Source organism: Stegodyphus dumicola, chromosome 5 (assembly GCF_044657685.1).
Source record: "Stegodyphus dumicola isolate Sdum_Otavi_A_Nest chromosome 5, ASM4465768v1".
Classification (NCBI taxonomy): domain Eukaryota; kingdom Metazoa; phylum Arthropoda; class Arachnida; order Araneae; family Eresidae; genus Stegodyphus; species Stegodyphus dumicola.
Window position 1 is genome coordinate 188,780,503 of NC_140772.1, and position 17,844 is coordinate 188,798,346.

General features: G+C 32.6%; 1 protein-coding gene across 8 annotated transcripts in view; it reads right to left on the reverse strand.

The window, feature by feature from the left end:
- LOC118200382 (adhesion molecule nephrin-like) overlaps positions 1-17,844 on the reverse strand; it is a 513,425-nt gene that overhangs the window by 423,606 nt on the left and 71,975 nt on the right. For 2 of the 8 annotated variants that reach the window (XM_085817477.1, XM_085817480.1), the window contains exon 1: positions 15,726-16,035. The exons of 3 other annotated variants lie outside the window; for them this stretch is intronic. The gene's annotated coding sequence lies outside the window, so the exon portion shown is untranslated. Of the gene's footprint in view, positions 1-15,725; positions 16,042-17,844 lie in introns of those variants that run through there. 3 more of the 8 variants (XM_085817483.1, XM_085817484.1, XM_085817482.1) reach the window with 3 other exon arrangements.

Sequence of the window (17,844 nt, forward strand, 5' to 3'; positions counted from 1 at the left end):
GTGAATTAAGAATCGTTAAAGGAAACTGAAATTGACCATTCTATTCAATGTTATTTTAATTAATAAAATTATGCTATTTAATTTTAAGAATTGTTTATTTATAAATACACATGAGACGTGTTATCATATTTTAATTTCTAACATTTATCTTATCTGAAAATAAGCGGTGAGAACCTTAACGAGGGTTGAGTGACAAAGTTGTGGAAATAATAACACTCCAAAATTTTTTAATTAACTTAAAAGGAAATGTGTCTAAACCTAATACAACAACACTAATGCTTATAAGCTGAAGGATAAAAACTCTAAACTTTAAAGTAGGTAATAATCTTATTTCGTATTTTAAAAAACCTCAATGTATTTCCTACTTTTTATTATTTTCCGTTTAATATTAACAGTTTAAGCCTTTGAATTTTACAACTACTTCCTTGAAAACAATTTTCTTTATCAGAAATTACCATTCTTATATTTACCATCGTTAATCCTTCTTGCGATTCTTTTTAGACCTCTAACAAAGATCATTAAAATGCATTATTTTTTACTTTATACTTCTTGATGCATTTTGACCATTTCAAGACAATCTTTCGAACTCTCTGAAAATATCAATAGGATCATTTTAACTTGACTTCGGTAAACATTTTGCTTCCCGAGAACACTCATAATGCCGCCATTACCTCGTAAGTCCTAAAACTAGGTATATAATTGAAATAAAACCTTCTAACGATTTCATCCCACGGTTACAGGTGATTTTAGTTTACATTGGAGGTGGTCGCTTTAGACAGAATCATTATCAATAGTATTCATAATTTTTATGGATTGATAATGGATAAAATTTGGTCAACTTTTGTTTACATTCTCAGAAATCTGATCTAGTATGAAGCTGATGGCGAGTTTGATAAATTTCACTATATGAATGAATTGATTTCATTGTATGAATTTCTTTAAAACGTTTTTGAATCTCATTGTACGTACGAACTATATGTCATCTGTCTTAACAGCTCTCTAGCCATTTTTATTTGCGTGACTGTGTGCAAATATATCTAAGAGAGCGAAAGATCACGCGAAGTACGATCTTCATTATCTTATTGCATCGCTGGCATTAAATGAAAGCTATCTAAAACGGCAAGAAATAAAAATAGATGTAATAGATAAGAAAAGTCATAGTAGGAAATCTGAAGTAACGCATGATTTCCGTCAGATCATATGACGGGTTGTCTGAAGGTGCAGGTTGCAAGCTTCTGGGACTTAACAAAAATTTATTTTAAAAATAGCTCTCATAAATATGTAATATGTTGTATATGTATTTAATTATGGCAAAGCACACTAGGGCTATCTGCCTAAGGGGAGGGATGCCTTCGTGGAGGACTTTCTAAGGGAAACTGGCTCGTATACACGTTACACATGGGGAAAACCACGAAAACACCCATGCAGCCAGTCCGTTCGCGGGATTCGAACCTCGGACCGAACTACCAGTGTTTAGCGACTTTACCGCTCGGCCGCTGGTGGGCCAATATGTTGTATAATATGCTTTAATCCGTGAAATGGATAGCTGTTGAGGGTAGGTTTAATTGTTGTCGAGGGTTTGAAATGCAATGTTGTTGGGAGTATGTTAATTTAAGTCTGAGTATATTTTCTTTTTGTAATTCTTTTCTGATGCATTGCAGTGTACATATTTTAACAATCTTATGTCGTTAAATCTTAAAAGTCTTACGGAAGGAACGTTTAAGAGAATGGAACGCGGATTTTTATCGCACTTGTTTCTTACAAAGCAGTGGCGGTGCTAGAAATTTGCATTGAAAGGTATCACTTCTTATTCCAAAAGTAATGATGTCGAATACAAATTACACATTTACAGAGACTGAAGAAATTATATATTACGCTTCTGAGGGTGAATTTTGCAAACTACTTTTATGCATCACAGTCAAAAACGTTTTAGCGAGAAACTGAATAATGTATGTAAAATATAATACAGATTTCACAAAAAGTAAATATTTTGGATTGTACGTAAGTATATAACGACTGGTTTGCAACTGGTTTCGAAAGGTTTTCAAAACCAAAACTATAAGAGTAGGTCAGATATACAAAATTAAACCATACTTGCGGCAGAAATGCCATCCGCGTATGCTAGAGAAAATCGTTTTTCTTTCCACCAGAAGCACTGTAGAGACATTAGATACTTTTTGAAAGCAGGAAAGATGAAAAATGAACTCGCCGAGACTCGAACCACGGACCTCTCGAATACACATCGAGCGTGATGACCACTACTCTTCGAAGGCATGCCAAGAAGGCAGGAGAAATACCTTACATACTCCCCCTTTTAAAGGAGAACTTAAATGAGGGGAGTTCACGACCAACAGCATTTGACGATTGTGTTCCCTAATCCCTGATTAGACATTAGGTTATTTCGAAGCAGGAGAGATGAAAAATCAGCAATACCCAAGCCGGGTCTCGAACCACGGACTTGTCGAATACGACGGAGCATGCTGACCACAACACTACGAAGGTATATAAAAGGTGGCAGAAATACCTTATATACTCCCGCTTTTAAAGGGCGTCAGGGAATTAGAGGACCCAGTCGCCTAATTCTGGTGGAGGAGAATCTTCATCCACCACCTCTTTAGTTCAGGCGCCACTGTAGAGGCATTAGGTATTTTTTGAAAGCAGGAGAGTTGAAAAATGAGCAATGCCCTCGCCGGGAATCGTTCCATGGACCTGTGAACCTCTCGAATACGCGCCGAGCGTGCTCACCACTACACTACGAAGGCATGCTAAGAAGGTGGGGGTGAGATACCTTATAGCATCATTGGCTAATTCGTGTCCATATACTACATAAATTTAGTGAACTTTTATATGCTGTTATGGACGAAATGACTCCACTCGTGAACTTTACAAACTGCAATAAACCTTTATATCTGAAATAACCCATGGACACCTACCTCTTTAGCATTATTATTACAATTAATTAAAACATTGTTTTGCCATCACTATCTGATTATGTTTATCTGTTTACTAATTATGTTTATCTCCTTTTATGCACCAAAACAGATGTTCAATTTAATTTTTGAATTTCAAATTGTATTCAGACTATTTTGTAATCTACTTATGTCCCACATCATTATTTTTAATAAAGACTGGATGCAGGACGTACGGTGTAATTGCACGATGTACCATAATAGGCAAACTCTAAACCATTTGGAAAGCTTCAATCTATGTAAATTCTTATAAAACTTCCTATTCCCCCCTTTTCTTAAGAATTAGTATGGGAAGGTAATTACCATTTGACCTATAGTACATCGCTGGTGTTCCCATACTTTTACCTATACTTATTGAGGTGATATTGAAAGTCTGCATTGTTAGTTATCAAAATTACCCGAGTCGTTCCCCATTTATTTCTTTCTCTGGAACCACTTCAAAACCTTGCTTGAAAGATCTTTGCAGCTATTAACACAAAACTCGCCGCGAATGTCGTTGAAAGGCTTTGATGATCTAAGCCGTCGATGTTACCGAGATGTATTGCCGCGGATTAGATTAATTTCCTCTGAAAATGTAAACATACGTACATGTAATAAATATGTTGTAGAATTAGCTTACTTGCATGCCTTTATTTTTTTTATTCTTCTTGACTTGTAGCACATTTTCCTGTGTAAAAATGATTTTTTCCTCCAGAACCTACGTTTAATGTTTGTCTATGAATATTCAGGCATTACTGTTGAATTACTATGAAAGGTCTTACTATGAAACACTAGAAATGTTTCAGAAATCGGAATTTATGAAACATTTCCAATGTTTACATTTGCCGTTGAGTCTTTATATTTTCTGCGACATCAAACTTTTGACTGCAGATAATTCTGCCGTTTGAATAAGAAGTCAATTACTCAGCTAATCTTAGCTTCTAGTTCCTTTTAGTTTTAAAGCATCGTTATTTCTCATACATCTCGCTTTTATCATCCTTGATTTCAATACTTTGCAGAAAACGAAAATTTGACTTATTTTTAATAGGTATAATGTTTTGCAGTCGCGTTATTTCCATACTGCAATAGTTTGAAAGCGAGACTGATTATCTAAGATGAAAGATAGTAGTTCTGTCTATCAGTTGAAACTGGTGCTGAAAATGAGTTTCTTCTTAAGCACTTACTATTAAGTTCGTCACTTTAAATACGAGTTCCTGCACAGGGGAAACTAAAAAGCAAATTTAAAACGGCCTCCACTGAAATCATGTATTTTTTGAAAATGTGGTTTATTACACTGAGGAGTATGCACGATGCTTTCATCAGTTGGGGGACGTAAGGATGAGACATGTTGCTTCGCGCTTTGTGACCGTATAAAATATGTTAAATCCTTATTTTTTCATTTTTACTGATATTAAAAAGAAATTTAAAACCTTTTAGCATAATTATTCACACAATACATTAAAAATTAACAACTTAATAGATTATACAGATAATGTTTTGTCTAATTTTTTCAGATTCTTTACTTTTTTAAATCTGAATAATATCTTTTGATATTTTCACATTTTTGGTCAAAATTTTGCCTGTTTATTAATTTTTATTTAATATTTTTCGAGATTCCCTTCAAAAAAAGTAAATTACTTTTAAAATTTTTATGCGTGCAAAAAGGAATGTTATTTTTTATACCTTTTATTTTTCATTTGATTTTTTTTTTTGGGAGGGGGAGTAAGAAAGTAAAAAGACATTATTCTTATGTAAGATATGCTAGTTCTTTGACTAAACATAATGTCATTGCTTTTTAATGCTCGCATTTGTTCAAAACTTGTTTTTCTAAACGTAATAACGTGTCTTCTCATATAAGCTCTCAAATTCTTTGTCTTCAGAAAATTGCTATGCCTTTGGAAGAAGAAAAACGGTTGTAGTTTGAAAAAATAAATTTTAATTAGAAGTACCTTTTTTCATATACTGGCGTTTCTAACTGTTCGTCGTCGAGGTTGACACATGATAAAAAAACAGTTTGCTTTTCATTCAATAATTATGTCTCGCAATATTCCATGAAGCTATTGTTATTTTGTTGTAGGATCTGATGGAGAAACATTCGAAAAGCCTCTAGTTTACAGAGCAGATAATGTTACCGATCACATCTTTCAAAATGTTCTTAAAGAAAAGCAATTAATAAGTAATATTTTAATGAAATGAAATGAGCAATGAAAATACCTTTAGAAGAAGCTGTTTTTAAAGATTTAAGGTTGTCACATACGTAGGTTAAGAATGTATTCGAGATCCCGATCGTAATACGGGAAAAAAATCTAGCAGCCCTGAATTCTAAACTCTCCAAAAAACGTTCCGGTTCCTTTGCATGAAAAAGAACTGCGGCAGTCATCAGATCATGCAAGAGCTTGGTAAAATAAAATACAAAAATTAGTTGCACCACTCAAAATCTTTTCTATGAAATCTGTGAAAACTCTAGTGTTTAGATTTTTTCTATTTTATGACTACAATATTGAAAAAAATTGACTGAAAATGAAATCTTGAAAGTTTACAATTGAATATTAGGGATCATGTAAAAGACACCTAAAACTAAGTCTTCTCGTTGAAACGAAACGTTTTATACACATACAAAATACTGTATGTGATGAAAAATTGAGGAATGAAAACCTACCACTTCGTGTTTCTTAACGACTCCCCAAATGAAGTCCTTTCAGAAGCTGATTATAAATATACTGAAAATGGTCAAAACACATATGATACTAAACGCTTAGTATATTATCGTTATTTGAATATGAAAACGAATGTGCGCTTATTTGAAGTTTTAAAAAAACCTAAAAAACCTTTGCTTAAATTGCTATGAGCGTAATCCTTGCCATGTGTATACTGCACTTGCAATAGCCTGGCAAGCTTATTTAAAGGTGACTAGAATTAACTTAGATCTTTTATTTGATTCTGATATTTATCTATTTTTGAAAAATTCCTCCTTGGTGAGAATATTATCGTAAGTCGCTGTAGTAAAATTATTAATAAATACGTCAACAACTGCATTCTAAAATGGAACATTAAGAATATAATGTATTCAGATGCGAAAAATTTATATAGTTTAGCAACTCATTAAGGTATCTAACTATGTTCGACACCTAAATTTTGAAAAACAGCACAAATAAATCAAATATTGGTGTTATTTTAGTAGAACACTACTTAAGCTGACAAAAATAGGTGATAAACTTACTATCAAAGCATACTTTTTACTTCTTTTTGCATCCTGGGTTAAAAATATATTAAAAGTTTAGGATTACTAGATATGCTCCCATAACAGCATTATCAATATTTTACTTTTTTTCACTTACATTTATTAAGGCATAATTAAGTGGACTAAAAGCTAAGTGACAAAGTAAAATGTCTATGAAATATACTTGTTTGGGAACATGCACTTTCTATTTTTCGAGAAATTTCTCTCTTTTCCTTTACAAAATAATATGCAAAAACTATAAATATGTGCATAACTCTAAACTTTTATATTATTTGATTCACAATATTATACAGAATACTTGTGGAATGTTTCATAAATTTACTACAGGTAACTCTTTTAATTATATTTCTTGTAACAGAAAAATTTTTAAAAATCGTTTTTTCAAAAAATAGGTTTAATATAATGTAAACACAAACATAATGAAACGAAAATGTTGCCAAACGTTAGACTGAAACTGTGAAAATAATCTTGTTCTCGAGCACTTAGTTATACATAAAAAGTTCTAAACTGAACGTAAAAAATGAGTTCAAATGAAAATTTCTCACCATAAAGGTATTTAGAGCAGTCTGTGTACCGTTAAAGATCAACTTCCAGCCTTTTTAAACGGCAACTTTTGTTTCACGATGTAGCACAAGAGCACCCATAACTCTACTTCTAATCGCCCGAGAGACAAAATAAAAGTAGTTTGGGGAAGCTAAAAATACAAGCTTTAAAATAAATTAATAAGATTTTTTTTAACATTTTATAAAAATTGACGATTAAAACGTACTCGAATATATTAAACCTCTTCCAAAACGCAAATTTAGATGATTATCTGATGAATCAACAAACTTATTCAAAATTGATAATGTTGACAACAATGAAGAACACAACTGTCTATTAGAGGTTGACCTAAAATATCCGATAAAACTTCACGGTCTCCATAATGGCACACGAACAGTTGCAAATCAATGCTGAAATATTTTCACCCCATTACAAAAATCTATTGCATAATCAGCATGCTTTATTTCCTGGAAATATTAAGAAACCTATTCCTCTATTATATAAGAAAAACATATATTTATCACATTCAAAGAACTTCAAGCAGTACGTTAAATTAAAAATAAATTTGGAAAACATACATCGAGTTACTGAATTCAGACGAAACATCTAGATGAAGCCTTATACAGAATTCACTACAGAGCAGAGACGGATGGCTAGCAAAGAAATAATTTTAAAAAAAAAACGTGTCTTTAAATTAATAAACACTTCTGTAGGTAACTAATAAAAACTGTGAAATAAGACTAAAAATTTTGAAATCGTAAATATATGTGTTTAGTGTGTACTAAAGCATGCTTGTAAAATCTTTCTTCTTCGCAGACTTTTAAAACTTTAATAACTTTTCCCCTAATTTTGCTCAGTAAACAAGAAAAACAATTTTTCAAATTAAATCCAGTTATATGCGAAGTGTTCCAAGTTTGATGTTAAAAGAGCCGATACGTTTAGTTTCATTACAAAGCGCAATATTACTGTTTACTGACATGATTCTTTATATTACGAAAAGATAGATAACGTATATGAAGGTATGGTAAGTAATAAAAATTGTTTCAATTTACCTGATTTTCATGAAACCCACTTTGAATATTCCTCTAAAAACAAAACATCATATGAAACTTGAAAGATGAATTTTCCACATCTTTTGCTGCTGAATGTTTAGGATTAAGAGTGAATATGTATAGCCTCATCTTAGATAAAGCAAAGAAAACATGCTAAATACATTTTGAAAAACATGGTCACGCATGATGATTACAAGCAATGTCCCCTTAGAAATGGACAGTTTAGCTCGAGAATGATGAAAATTGCATTAAAGTGTTATAGAACCAGTACTGTGAAAAAGAAGAAGATAGGTCTGATTGCATTTGATGAAAGCGATAACTTATATCAAAGATTTTAAAATTGAAAAGATTTTAAAGAACATAAATAAATAGTAAATTTAAAAACTATAATAATTAAATATAATGCATTAGGTAGGAAGTGAGATAAAATACGACTGCAAAGGACGTCCAATATCCTATTATGTTACTACCTCTTCCCTGATATGATATAGGGTTTACTAAGGGAAATTCTTGATGAGGCTGGTTTGTTTATTAAGTTATACGTCACACATGGGAAAAACTACCGAAAACGCCCTTAATTCCAACTCTAGCCTGAACTACCAGTGTTTAGCGACTTTTACCACTTGGTCGCTGTTGGACACTCGTTGCTGAGGTGTGGGCACCTCGATAAACCTTGCAGATGTAAGACATAAGAAAAATTAAACAAAACTATCCATTTTTATTATTCAAAGACGTAAAAGTTACTCGTAATTTTAAGAACTGAAGCAATGTAAAACACTGGGCAATAAACACAAACGAATTAGAAATATAACACGGATAAATATTAAAAGCAAGAAAATAATTAAACATAAAATTAGGACATTATTATTTCTTTTGATTTTGAAAAATATGTCATTAAGTTATTGATTCGATATATAATGTGTTAATAATTGTGGTAAGGGTTAAAAATTCATGTCATTATCAGTAAAAACTAAAAGACCAGTACTTAACCCATTTTGTAGCTAAAAGAAAAAGAAAATAACATCTTGAGCAAAACTTTAATATAATGTGCCTCAGCACATCTCCAACTGATAAACACATCACGCTTACTCCTTCTGTTAGTTGTTATCACTTGCATTTTGAGTAAAATAGGGCTTACACGTGAAGCCATGTCAAAAACGTATCTCGCATTGTGCTGGAATTCTCATTTTTCCAAAATAAGAAGTAAATCAAACTGGATATATGCTGCTTCATCTGGTCGAATAGAAAGATTCATGACATTGAACGAAGCCTATATTTCTAGAATGAAAATTTTATCGCCTAGAAAATATTTATATTCTGCTAGAATCATAGAATTGGCGAGTAGAAAGCAAAACTTTCCTACTTCCTTTCACGATGAAAAAACATTTGTGCATAAAGCTTCGCTATATTGTTAAAGTATTACTTTTTTCATCACATAAATGTTTTTAAACATCTAGGAAGAGAACACAGCTTGTAGCTTCAGTAAAGAAATGAATCTAGTCAATTTATTCTACATAATATCCCTTTTCAATAAACTGGCACTATTTGAAGTTTATGACCAGAAAAAGAAATATATTTGTTATTTTGCAGCACCCAATTTATTTTCCGAATTCATCTTTTCAAAGCCATCTGTTATTCTCCCAAGATCAAATCTCAAATTATTGGAAGTTATTTTACGACACTGATGGTGCCCTCGCCATCCAGGCAGCTTCAAACAAGAATTTAAAACAATGTACCTTTACCTTGTCAATGGCAATTCTTCTACGCACTTCATGATGTTTCAAAACTTGGTGTTGGTTCCAGAGGAATATGCTTCGTATAAATAAAGGTTGATAATATGCTACAATAACTTATATTTATCGAGCAACAGACTCACTTTCAAACTGCCATATCGTATATGCGCGGTTTCGGCTTCTCTGACATGGTTGCAGTTGAGCCTTGGGTCTGGCTTCGAATCCCAGAGATGATACGGGTGTTCGTAAGTGCATAATGTCTTTGTTACGTAAAGGCACTTTAAATATTGTCCAGCCGAAAGTTCTTCCGACAGACTGAGGATAAGGGAAGAGGTGTGGAAGACTCTGAAATACGTCTTGAGGAGATCTTCATCAAAACTGGTAACCTTTCTCGCGGATATAATTAGGTCGTTCTCTATGGTACTCTCTGAGAAAAGTTTGTTCTGATAACATGGCTAAATGGTTCGGCCATTCCGAGGAATGATTAACTAGCAAAGTTTCCAGATATTGGAGAAACCATACATGCTGTTTTTAAGATATACTCGCATTATATTCTAAAGCGACATTTATTGGACAGTTTTATGCCAGCAAATCATTATATTTGAGATTCTATGTAGAATTTTCTCTGTGATACTTTTTGCGCAGTTTTTCTATTTTCATAAAACACCATTCCAATTACTAGGATCAAAATGATAATCTTAGTACTCTCTTTTATCAGTTCACATTTTAAGGTGCACAGAGAAAGTCATACAAAAATAATGAGAAAAAAAATGACTTTCCTAGTTGATTAGTAAGAATAATTGCAAACCAGCAAATATTTCTTTCATGAATTCAAGCAGTCTACAGATTCTATTACATCACTGGTTAATTCGATAAAAAAATATCTTTGAAAAATCCCCAGCAACAGTGTATATTTTGAAACTAATTTGAAACTTATTTTTGTAGTCACGCTATCCATAAAAATATTCACACACCGTGGTTTCTCTGAAATAACAGATGGCGAATTCACATTAGACTTTAGACGACTAGAAGGCATGAAATTTAAGGGGTTTAAAAGATTCGAATAAGAATAGATCTTCCAAATCTGTTAAAAGCATAGTAACAGACATAAAGAATACTTAAAATAATAAGGTACATTCTAGACAACTGTGCTGCTCTTTCAAATTAAGGCAATATGAAACACTTCTTCCGCTCATCCTTAATGAAACATCAGTCATTTATTGCAAAACACTCATTAAACACTAAATATTTTAAGCGGTTTATTTAATTCTTTTAAACAGAGGTGTAAACATGCTAAATTTATTAATTCAATATGCGTACGCCTATAAATTCATTCATATACTATAAATTAATTAATATGCTTAATAATCATTTAATTTGGTGCGCCAATTTATTACTGATTTAACGGCGGAAAGCATTCCTGTAAGGAGTATTAGATTATTTGGCTAGAGAAAGGCCGCTTTCGTGGAAGGTTTCCATTGACTCGTATTCGCGTTATAAATGAGGAAGGCCAAGAGAGCTCCTATATGCATTCAGACCGCTCAACGAAATTTAAACCTGAATTTAAGCTTAACGCAGGTCGTGAAAGATGAGATTCAATAGTAATGTTATAGTGGCTGTAGTTACACATTACCATATTTCTAGAAGCTCTCTCACTACTCTACCGTAGAGTCAGAATAAAAGTGTCGTGAACGATAGAACGCGAAGCCGAATAATTACAGCTATTAGAGCTGGAAGGAAACTAACAGCCGTAGCGCTCACGCAGTACCAGAAGCGGAGAAACAATATCTATCTTGAAATCCCAAAGCCTCGGTTTAAATACTAACTATTTATGGTTGCATTCTGATGAAGAATACTGAAAGAAGAACTTATAATAAAGGCTGAAATTATAAATAATTGGTTAGTTAACATAAAATTCCTCACATGTTTAATGAATTGCATACCGTAATGTAATAAAATGAGGAATGTATGTAATGTGTTGGTTTGAGTAGCAAATACCCAAGCATTGTGGGCATTGAAAACGTTAGTGCAGAAGAATTCTGGTTGCAAATCCCAATTCGAATTTAGTTTCTTACAAAGTGTTTTAGAATACATCCGTACTTACTTGTATTGATCATCGCAGCTATTGCTGACTTTTAATTAGGAGGTTTGTAGAAGGTTTGGGGTAATAGAAGTCGATTAAGTAAAGGTTAACTAGAAGGTTTGTGTCAATTCTGTGGCAGGTCAGTCGATCAACGATATTTTATCAAACGCATGCTTTTACTTCTTGTCTCTGTGTTGCATTCTAATAATTTTCACATTATTTTAATATTTTTATATAACTGTAATTGTAACTTGTCCAAACAGTAATTTCAAATAGCGTCTAAATGTCCCAGGATTCCCAGGATTATATTAAATCGATTGTTTAAGTCGACAAAACGCCACTGCTTAATTTTATGGATTGTTAAAATTTCCCATATCATGAATTTTCTCTTTTCAGGAAATTTACAGTATTTCTATAAGTGCAATAAATGTATGTAAAATAAAGAGTAATTTTAGTTCTCTAAATAATGTTTTCTACTTTCATTAATATATAATACTTGTACATTGAAATGAAGGCTATGAAATTATTCGCAGTGTTGTATTTAAGTATTGAACTGAAAGGAAAAGTCGTACATTTAAGTCAAATGCTACAAGTTACATATGTATCTCAAAATGAATGATATGTGGAGTATAGAGATAGGTCGAAAAGTTTGGTTTTTGCTTCAAATGATTTGCCAGAGTTTCGTTTTAAGTTTGTTTTTATTATCTATTTCATATTTTGTAAAAGTTTAATGAACTTTTGGTTAACATACTCAATTATTTCAAAGCGAGCAGTGGCAACACTGAACGGAGAAAACACTGTTATCTCCAAATGCTCGAGACTGTATATCGGAAATTCAAAACGTATATGCAGTTCTTAAATATTTTGTACTGCTGTTGAATTGACTTTTATGTGGTTTACGTGCGAAGGACATGATATTTAATAAATAACGGTAACACATAAAATTTAACGCCCCTTTGAGGGTAATATAAGATCTGAAAGCTTCCAGACTTTTTTTTTAATGTGGACTCCGAAAAAAAAAACGGAAATCAAATCTGCCATTCCAGAGAATGCACCAAATGATAAGAAAAGAAATAACATTATTCTTTTATAGGATACCAGCATTAATGCTCTAAATTTAAATTATATGAACTAAGAAACAAAATATTCATGCAACTTGTCTTATTACGATATTCATTACACGGCGATGAACTGTAACTGAAGTTGTAGGGTCGCGAGATTGCCTCTATAGCTTAAAAATGCATTGTCTGGTATTTACAAAAGGGTGTGTGATTATTCTTTTCACATATTGATTATTCTTTTCCCATACTGCCTTCATATTCCTCTCTTTCACATTAAAATATATTCAGAAGAAAATCTCAAATTATATGCAGGATTTATAAGCTAACAATTAAAATAATCCTTTCCTAATAACATATAAAAATAAAAGCTTCTCTGAATATTTATTACCCAATCAGGAAGTGCTAATTGACAGATTAATTCAAAATTTTGCGCATAGCTTGGTATTTTGGCACTGGATTCATTTACTACACATGTCAACAATCATTTCGAATTCCTGCTCTGTTCACGGGTATATCCTAAAAACTGTGGTAACTAATGGGTCCCCTAATCCCTAGTCGCCCTTTAAAAGGCGGGAGCATATAAGGTATTTTCTCCCTCCTTTCAGCTTGCCTTCGGGGTCTACGTATTCGAGAAATCCAAATTCTACTCACGGCGAGGGCATTGTTTATTTTTCATATCTCCAGTATCAGACAAAAACACCTAATGACTCTACAGCTGAAAAGAAGTAAAGGATGAAATGATGAGTAAAATATTATGATTTAAGTGACCGACGAATGGAAACTGCAAAAATTATAAAGAAGTCAGAATATTCTTATTCCGCAGATTTATATTTTTAGTGCGTCCGTAACTTTTAGGATTAACCTGGGTAATACAGATAGTTTCAAATAAAACAGAGTTACTCAGTGGAAGTATTGAAATGAAATCGAAAGCAACGTGTTGTATCTTATGATTGATTGCTTTAAAGAAGGAAAACTTTTATTGCTCTGGTTACTGCAAAAGAAATTGAAACATTCCATATTTTTTAATCAATATGTTACTTTCAAATTATTTTAAACCCTCCTTTCAGAACTTATCACTTTACTTGACAACATTAAAAAAATTTTATACGCTCTTATTTAAATCTTGAATAATCTATAACAGCGCATTCTTATTTAATTACCTCCTAACTTTAAGAAAAAGCAAATTTATGTCTTAAATATTAAGCTGACGTTAATTTAAAATGACATGTAACTTTCTTTTTCTTTTTACTTAATTAATCTTCCAACTCTCTGCCGCATTTCAATTTTGATATTGAAGCAGACGCAGAAAAGAAATCATAGTTTCCTTATTCCAGCTTTTTACGCTTATAAAATTATTAATGGTTTTCATTAAAGGAGTAATTGTTTTATACTGATAAAGAAATAAAAGCATTTCTTTTCATATGTTTATGGTAATATTAAAATAAAATTGAAATCAAAATAAGTTGATTAATCCGTATCAGCAATTTAATGCAATAAAAGAAAGTATAATTACTTTGCCATATAGTATGGCATTTTCCTATACATCCTTTACGTTGTGCATTCATGCCTGTTAAAATATAAAACAGAATAATGTAATACTGTATTAACGCAATAACATTTCATCCAGAACTATTAAACGACTATATAATTAATGGAATAAAAGACAATATATTTTTCTTTATTGACGTTAGTCTTCTGGAAACCATTCTTGCTTTAGATTCCGAGCCGCACATTTGAATATTGTTTAAATTATTTTTCATTTATCATCAGCTTTCATTTTAAAAGAAAGCATATTTAAGTATTTTTAATAAAGGTATGATATATGAAGCGTTTTATAAATTTCCTTCCAGAACACCTACAGCATACCAAACTCATGAATATGAGGATTTCTTATATGCAAGCTCTTTCTTTTTTCTTGCAAGACAATGCCCAGAATGCAGACTTATCTAATATGAGAAACTGCCGTATAATCTACTAATGTAATAATTTAATGTATTTAATTCATTAAGGCTTTATAATGTGAGCTTAATGTCATTATTTTATAAAAATATAAAATATACGCTATTTTGTAAAATTCTTTTATAATATAGTGCATATTTAAAGAGATAGAAATTTAGTATTTTGTCGGTCATGTTACTGAAATTAAAAGTATGTTTGTTTTCCTCAATTGGTTAAGATAGATTTAAGTCCCACGTGGGGTTTGAGTTTGCAACACTTTGCACAGTATGCACCATACTATAGCATATACCATTGCATAGCAAATCAAGAGTCGGTATCATATATCGAATTGCTTGATGTTAATGAGCAGTCTCTTGATTTGTTTGGACAAAGTGCAGTATTTCTTATCTCTAGAAATTTAGTTTTATTTATTTAGTCATTCGTATTTTATTAGATCCAAATACGCTGCTTGCAACAAGTACCGCTGTAAATAACTATATTTATATTCTGCTCTTACGGTAAACTCTGTATAGATAAATCCTAACTTTTACAATCATTTTTTAGTTTTTATATCTCCACTTAAGTGATTGTTTCAAATATAGCATATTTGGAATGATTTTTAATTACAATAATGCAATGAATTATTAAAATGTTCTGTTTATAGCTTATTTTAACTAATGTTTTTACGACTATTTTTTATTTTAAAATATTTATTTATGTTATCTTTCAAACATAAAATGCTTTAATTGATTTTTGATGACAGTAATGAAAGGAATCATTAAAATGCCTTGTTTATATCTTATTTTATTTCATGTTCTGTATTAACGAATAGGTAAAATATCAATGAAAACCTCTTCTTAAGAATACATTAGAAAGGATTTAAATTTATCCGAAGTAGGTAATTCGAAGAGATGAAAGTGCTTAAGGCTACAAAGAATTCGTAACATATTTTTAATACCGCTATATTCAATAAAACGCTCCAAAGCAAGTGAATTAATCCTATTGTGCAAGAAAAAACGATTTCAAGCCTGAACTCCATCTAGAAATCCCAATGGTGTTACCTTAACCGACGCGCGTTCGTCGCGCAACCTAAAAGAGTCAAATGAAAATCGCGTATTCCACTTACCGTAATATCAATTAAGATCCCTCCTCAAAGCAACGAGTCCGTCCACAGACAGATGGATGGCAAGGAATCTCCCTATAGTCAGTCTCTGATGGTATTTAACAGACAGCTGGAGAACAACTCAACTCCACCACCGCTTTTGCTTAAGAACTTACTTAACCAAAAGCCGTTCGGGCACTAATCTTGTTTACCGCGTGGAAGCTCCTGTAAAAATAAGCCAACTGCTTCTCACACCTTAGCTGTATTTTTTTTTACCTCCATACTTCGAGCTGATCCCCTCTTTGCCAACATCCACTTATAATCGCTCTTGTGTAGTCTTAGCTCCTCCTTCTTTTAGTTAGTTCCCCCTCTTTGCATCCCCCGAACGAAAATTTTCAACCCCCTTCCCCGACACTCTTCATCTGACTGGTTTCAAGTTTATACCTGGAAAGTAACAGGAATAAAGTGCGCTTCCTTGTCTTTAAATAACACAGAAGAGATAAAAATTGTTCGGCTATTGCATCCCGTTTTGTTAAGCAGCCACGATAGCTGGCGGGGGGGAGGTGAGTGGATGGTGGCAATAGGGGGGTGGAGCAAAAACAAAGAAGGGGGAGAAGAGAAGGGTTATCCCAGACTAGTTAGAGCAACCACTCCTCTCTCTTTCTCTCTGTGATGCAAGATCTTGCCACTACACCCCCCTCATATCCCACCTTAAAAAGTTTTCTCCTATAGGGTGCAAGGAAAAGTACAGAAATATTCATTTAAGAAAGGCATAGCGTGCACGTTATGCAGTAAGAGCAGTCGCAGTTCTTTTTCCCACAATACTTAATTTGCATTCGCCTTGGGCGCGTGCGTGTTTGCGCGTGCATTGCACGCGACTGGGGGTTACATATATACTGTTTTAGGGTTGGAGCCCTGAAGACGAGAGGGGAGAAGGAAGAGTAGTGATGGTGGTAGTGGTGGTGGCGAGCGAAAAGAATAACACGAGTAAAGAATTAGGAGAAGGAGGGTGTAGAGGATAGATAGAAGCAAAAGAATGTTTCACGAATAATATGAATACCAAAATACTAAACAAAACACTAAGAAAAAATATTCTATATCTAATATTTTTACCCGGCAAGTATTTTGCGGACGCTAAAAATCTTGGGGTTCTCCAAAGACGAGGGTAAAATTTGCATTAAAATGCAAATGAAGATTTTTGGCTGAGTGTGGTTGCTGTTCTTTCTCCTCTCTCCCGTCTTCCCTTCCAACCGCCATTCCCACTAATTCCATCCTTTTTTAGAACTTATGGCTTATGATTAACATATTTGCTGCTGCTGCTTCATTGCCTGATGGGATAGATGATGCTTTCTCTGCGAAGAAAATCGGTTTTTAAAATCTCTTCCACCCCTCTTTCTCTCAAGAGGGGTGGGGAAAGGGTATCTGACATACGGGGATCTGAATCGTTTAATCCTACTGGAAGGTTCTCACTTATGTTTACTAGCTAAAGCACTTAAGGAGAGAATCCGCATACATATTCGAAAGATGAAATTTTTCGAAAGGATTGACAGTTTGATGGAGATAGTATATTTTTTTTTTCTTAGCAATATACAACTTGATAAGTATGTCACATTTTTATATTTTCTTTTTTAATGCTCATAAATCTCGCGATTTACTACTTTGTCAGCTCCCTAATTCTTTGCAAGTTAATTCTAAGATGCGTTAAGACTAAAGACTTCATCACCTAATTTTAAAAGACGAACTCTCTCTCTCTTTCTTCTAAATACGTGTATATATGACACGTCTACATAAGTATACTACATATATATGATACGTCTAAATAAGTATACTACATATATATGTTACTTTTAAATAAGTAGTATAAGTATATAATAACTTCTAAATAAGTATAATATGAAATACTGTAAATTTGTTAAATAACTGAATATACAGATTGCTTTTGTTGTTGCTCATATCATTTATGTAGGCAAATATAAGTGCAGCCCATTGGTTAACATTGTTCAACCATTAGCTGTTAATCACACATCATAAATATTATAATACTTGTCCTGATATAATATCGCATAAGAAAGTCGATATAATACCGAAATTCTAGGGAATGAATGCAAAACCGAACGACTGGACACCAGAACTAAAAACTAAA